The following is a 6,344-nucleotide window of genomic DNA, read 5'->3' as shown; positions in this document are numbered from 1 at the left end:
GTTGTAAAAAAAAAAAAAAAAAAAAAAAAAAGCATTCTTGGCCATGGTGGTTGTTCAAAAATATGTGTGTTGAGAAAATTCTATTTTCCCATTACGTTGTGTTCCAATAAATTTGGAAGCTTTGGTGGTAAAGTTCTGAGGTTGTTTTTCCCTTGAAAGACGAAAACACCCTGTAACAAGGCAGGCTCAAATGCTGTTTGTGTATTTTCTCTGAGTGTGTGTGTGGTAGCTGCCAGTGGTAGCCAGGGCTGGGAGGAAAGCGGGGAGCACCCATCTTTTATTTACTGAATTAAAATAACTCTTTCATAAAAGGAATTACAAAACTATAAAAACCACGGATTTGATTGCAATATGCTGGTTTCCCATACTAAGCTTCATCTGAATCTATCTTCTATTACACCCCTAAAAGAAAATATTTTCGAAACATTGGAAATACTTAATATCTATCCTGAAATAGTATTTACTTTAGGAATATTGTTTAGGAGATCAATTGTATTGTCTACCAAGTTACTAAGCACATGAAGAATAGTTGCTTTCAGAGAAAATACACCAGATTTGAGAAAGGTTTATGAATGGCATGATGAGGACAAAAATGTCTGTGCTGTTCCCATCTGTGACTCCAATTAGGCACAACTGAAGGCAGGCAGTGTGGCTCAGTGTAACGTGCCACCCCAGGAGTCCTAAACTACGGTAACAGTTCTGCCGTGACCCATCTATGTTACCTTGGAAAAGGCAGATAGCATTTCTTAACTTTTTCCCCCTTTGAAAAACAGAAATAGTGACGCCCACATGCCCTTCCTGTCAGGTAGATCTGAGGCTCAGTACTGATTCTCAGCTCCAAAGCAGTTTTGAAATGTAAAAACTTCTATAGAAATGCAATCTTTCCCTGTACTTAATTCAGAAAGAGATTATATTGGAAAGCATTTCTTTTTTGTTGTTGTTGTTGTGACAGTCTCACTATGTCGCCCTCGGTAGAGTGCTGTGACATCACAGCTCACAGCAACCTCAAACTCTTGGGCTTAAGTGATTCTCTTGCCTCAGCCTCCCATATAGCTGGGACTGCAGGTGCCCACCACAATGCCCAGCTGTTTATGCTTTGGGTCTTGCAGGGAATGGTCAGCAGAAGCATCACCACTTCCCAAATGTGTTAATGTTTGACAAGTTACTTAAAATCTCTGGGCCTCAGTTTTCTCTTCTGTAAAAGGGGCCTATTATTACTGTTTGCTTCCCAGAGTTGTTCAGTCTCTGCCTGGCATAATGTCAGTACCTGGCATTCTGTCAGTACCAAATATACCCAAATATATTAGTGACATTTTTTTTATTATATGTGACTAGATAAGAAATCAGATCAGCTGTAAAACAAATCATTTGTAATCAACATCAAACTTCTAAACATTAACTCTTTGGATATGGTAGGCAAACAGGTTTATGGGATTATGTGATATTTATATAGTCATTAGAAACTAGTTGCCTTCTCTTCATCCAGAGAAACTGAGCTAATCAGTCAATCAGCAAATAATAAGTAAAAGAGGAAACTTCTGTGATGGCTGTAATTTGAGAAGCCCCAAAGGTCTGCCTCTCACTGCCTTAAAATGTGCCTCCATGCGGTTTGCAGAAGACAGTGAAATTCCAGAAAGAGAAGGTGCACAGGGAACCTGCTAGCTTCTACTAGCATCAAAGGTCATCATGCCAGTGGCAGGGAGCAGCTTCTATTCTTGCAGGAAACGGGAAAAAAAAAAAGAAAGAAAGAAAAGAAAAAAGGAAAAAGAGAACAGGAACACTTAGAACAGGTATCAGGAGTAACTTTTTGATAGTGCTGGTTGTTAAAATTTTAATTAAAAAAAATACACACAAATTTAATCAGCCTGAGATCATGTAGGTGAGTTCCTACATGAGTTTGCAGACCAGAAGGGGAAGGGTTGAAAATCATTCTAAAACCCATGACACACCCAGAGTCCCATGTTCACAATAGACCAAAGACTATTTCAGGCTTGTTTATTGCATTTTCTTATGATTACCTCATTCATAAAACAAACAGTGGTGGACACTGGTCTCAGAATTTGTTTTTAATCATGCAGGAAACATTTCTGCTTCAACAAACTGCAAAACTTAAAGAAATCCTTGGAGACTTATCTGAAATGCTTGGGGCTGCCTGGGAAGTGTGCAAAGCAGGCACCAGATGATGCTCTGAGTTGAACCATCTATAAAAACTATACATCATGTGGCAACTTGCAAAAGCAAATCCCTCCACTGCTGCATTCCAGAGTTTGTACCCTGAGGGAGAAAGGTGAACTACAATAATGGCAGCCCAAGTCCTTTCCCGGGTCAAATCTACAAGCCTGAGTCTTTGCAACAGAGAAATATTAGTTGGTTTAGATTTTATTTAGAGGAGATTTTTTGTGTTTGTGTTTTATTCTGGTCTCATAATTAAAGCTATATATTTTAGATCCATTTCTAGTTTATACTTTTTCACTAGATTTTTTCCAGTTTTTTTTAGCAATGCAGATATCATTCTTTGCTCATTTGATTGACCAAATCTATATAGAAGATTTTCACAAGAATGGGCTAAAGACGTTTACAAATCTCTGAGCAGAGAAGAAAGGAACAAAAGTCTAGAATCACTCCCCTTCTAGGTGACTTAGGCAATCTGGGATACTGTAACAGAATACCATAGACCGGGTGGTTTAAACAACACAAATATTTACAGTTTGGAGGCTTGACAGTCCAAGATCAAGGTGCTCAAAGATTTAGTGTCTAATGAGTGTCCACTTCCTGGGTCATAGATGGCCCTTTTCTCCCCTTTCTCTTCCACATGGTGGAAGGGCCAAGGGTCTCTCTTAGGCCTCTTTTACAAGGGCACTAATCCCATTCATGAGGGCTCCACCCTGGTAACCGAATCACCTCTCAAAGGCCTCAACTTCCTAATGCTATCATCTTGGGGGTTAGGATTTGAATATATAAGTTTGAGGACACAGACATTCAGACCATAGTAGGTTCCTTCCCCAAGAAGTCCAACAATCAAGCCATGGCTAACCCTGAGATGCATAATATTGAGAGATTCGACTGGTTGCTTTATCTCTATTAAATCCTAGCCTAGTGTCAAAGTAGGTAACATTTTACAAGATAATGATGATGGTGGTGGTGGTGGTGGTTATATTGATTTGCTATGACCTCAACAACGACAATGATGATTGATAACACTTACAGGGCTATTCTTATGTGCCAGGAACTGCATTAAGCCTTTTTCAGATATTAACTCATTTAATCCTAACAGCAGACTCTGAGATGTGTTGTTACTATCCCCATTATAAAGATGAAACAACTGAGGCACTGAGAAGTTGAGATGTCCAAGGTCACACGGATGGTAAGGGATAGAGCTCAGCTTCAAATCCAAAATGTCTAGTTCCAAACTCACACTCTAAACTTACTAGGCAACAATTACATATAGTCCTGGTTTTTCTGTAACCGCCCCAAATTAATCCTCACCATCCCTGAAAACATAATTTTCAAGTCAAGCCAGGTTACTAAGAAAAACATTCTCCCTTGCAAGTAGAGACACCTTAGTAGTGATACTGGAGAGAGGGCAGAGGCCAGGAACTCGCAGGAGAAGTCTTACTGGGAAAGGAGTGTTTTTATTTCTGTCATTCTTCGATCGTCTCCCGATTGAAGAATTGCTTTTCAGGTGTGTAGGGAAGATCTGACTCTCAGGCAAGCGGGGAGTGGGGGTGTGTACAGGAGGGAAGGTAGAGGAGCACACTTCACCATGATGCTCTGAGTAGCCGTCTCTGAAAGGTTTCCTTTATCTTCACTCCAAGGGTAAGTTAGCAGCTTGTCACACAAAGAATCACACTTCCTTATGACCTGAACTGCTGCAGAAAATCACTTTCCCTGATAGAGTCTCTACCCTGACAAGACTCTAGTAAAAATTTCTCAAATTCTTTCCCTCAGTTGGAGAAAGGCTCATCTTTTGTGCGGATGTGTGGCGAAAATTCATAAAAGCAGCCCCTCGGGCTGGAGTGAGAAGGAGCTCTGTGACTACATTCTTTCTTCTCAGATTCAAAAAAAGTCTGTTCCTTCATGTAACCTACCTATAGTTTCCAAGGCATCAGGTCCCTGGCATCTTAATGCTAAGTGAATTCCCTCCCCTGGGTTTCTTTGTGTCCCAGACAGAGAAAACATGCTTTGGACATAAAGGTGCAAGTCAACTTGCCCAGACTTGGCTTAGTTTGTATAATAGTGAGTAAACCTGTGCCCCAAAAGGTAAAAGAAAATTTGGGAAGCAGAGATAATACTCAGCAACAGCAACAACGGATATGTAGTGGGCCACCTTTAAGTGCCATTCACCATTCCATGTGCTTGGGAAGAAGAGTGAACAAAATAGTTTCCCTTCCTAATCTGGGGGCATATCACAGACAAATACAGATTAGAGAAAGGTGGTGATGTGGGCTGTGAAATACAAATGAAAGCAGGAATATGGATGCAGAGAGCAGCGAGGGGGGTGATTGTTTGCATTGCATAGTTAGGAAAATGGCTAAGAAAAAGCAGGAAGGAAGGCAGAGGTCAGCCCATGTGGGTCCCTGGGGAGGAACATTCCAGGGAGCGGGCAGAGCAGATGCAAAATGTCCCTCTGAGTAGGACATGCCAGTGTGTCTGCAGCAGGCTGAGTCAGCAGGAGAGGAGGTGAGACCAAGGGTGTGCTTTGGACAAGCAGACAGAGAGGGGGGCACCATCCTAATGCATTTCCTTCAGACACCCCCTTCTGCCCACTCTCACAACATCTGTAGGGGTAGTTCCTGCCTCTGCTGTGGATGTAATTGAAGTCCTTTAGTATTTCAGGCCATGCTCAGAGTTTTTAAAAGACCTTGCTCCTCTTACTTCTCCAAATAATCTCAGCTCAGTCATTAATATGTACATAATATTAGGTAATACTTAAAAACTTAAAAATGACCTCCAAAGTTTAGAATTTCTTTCTCCCACGTCCAGGCTTGCTTTCTTCAATTAGGAAGGGGGCATGATTGAATTTTCTCTCTCTCTGCCTTGCACCTTTACCGCTCTTCCCCTTGGCCACTGAAAATAGTCTCTTTATGTCCAGAGTTGGCAGGAAAACTCTGGAGAGGAAAGACGAAAGGGGCAGAAAAGCCTTGCTAGGTGGCACTGTGAGGAGCCGGCAGCCAGGTCCCCTGAGTTCTATGTGGGTGTACAGCTGTTTCTTGTTCCCCCAGGGCACCTTCCATGGATTCTTTGGAAAGCCTCACACCCCTTAGTTGGATATCTCTCCCCTGTAATTCCCTAGATGCTGTTGAATAAATCTGCCCTTACCGGAAGTCTCCAGTTCTTTCCTTAGGCCCTGAATAACTGGTGAGCTCTGCCCAGGTGCTTTATGGAGGAGGCTCCTTGGCCCTCCACGCACCTGAATCAGGCCAGAGTTAAAGCAACCCCAGGCTACTGTCTCCTACAGGGAGTCTCAACCACCATAAGCTCTTCCCCTCTCTTGTAGATGACTTAATCATGAAGCAGACTCCAGTCCACTGGGCCCCCAAGCCCAAGGGACACAACTACTCCATCACTCCTTATGGGGTCATTGGGTATCCAAGCTGAACTTTCAAAGAAGGCAACCTAGACTGCCTCTCACTAAACTGTATCAGAGGTTGTAGAAGCCAAGAGAAGTAGTTGGAAATCAGAGAGCAAGAATTCCTTTAGGGAAAGTTGTTGGCATTTTCCTTCCCTCCTCAGATACAGAAGGGGAGCAGGTGGGTCCCCATTCTCACCCCCTTTAAGCAACAGTAAGAAGAATGTCAAAGAGGAAGAAGTTGGCACCTACTATCTTGAGGCCACAGCTGAAACTCACGAAGGATCATCCTTTTTTTTTTTTTTTTTTTTGGTTATTGTTGTTGCAGTTTTTAGCTGGGGCTGGGTTTGAACCAGCCACTTCTGGTATATGGGGCCAGGGCCCTACTCCTTTGAGCCACGGGTGCCTCCCAGGATCATCCCATTTTAACATCCCATTACATAGTCAATTATCATGCACTCAAATGTTTATTTAGATGGGTGTGGTATGCCTGGGTACACTTAAAAATATGCCTGGTGCATCATTTTACTCTAAATAACATTTGTGAGAAGAGAAAGTTGTGAGTTCAGGCTCAAATACAACTCTTGAAAAATCTCTTGGCCTTATAACTAAAACTTTATCACATGACGAATCTATTTTACAATGTTGTTTTTGACTATTGCCAACCAAGTATTTTAAAAGGCCTAAGATATATGCATCAAGGTAAAAGGAAGATGAAACCATCCTGTAGAGTGGGAAAATGAGGTATTGAGGAGGGTTAAGTGTTTGAGGTCTG

General features: G+C 42.0%; 1 protein-coding gene across 5 annotated transcripts in view; it reads left to right on the top strand.

Annotated features, from left to right (window-relative positions):
• Nucleotides 1-6,344, top strand: part of VIT (vitrin) — a 118,252-nt gene that overhangs the window by 1,005 nt on the left and 110,903 nt on the right. The window lies entirely within an intron of this gene.

This window comes from Otolemur garnettii, unplaced genomic scaffold (genome assembly GCF_000181295.1).
Source record: "Otolemur garnettii isolate 467f Iridium unplaced genomic scaffold, OtoGar3 scaffold00095, whole genome shotgun sequence".
Taxonomy (NCBI): domain Eukaryota; kingdom Metazoa; phylum Chordata; class Mammalia; order Primates; family Galagidae; genus Otolemur; species Otolemur garnettii.
This window is presented reverse-complemented; position numbering and strand designations above follow the sequence as displayed.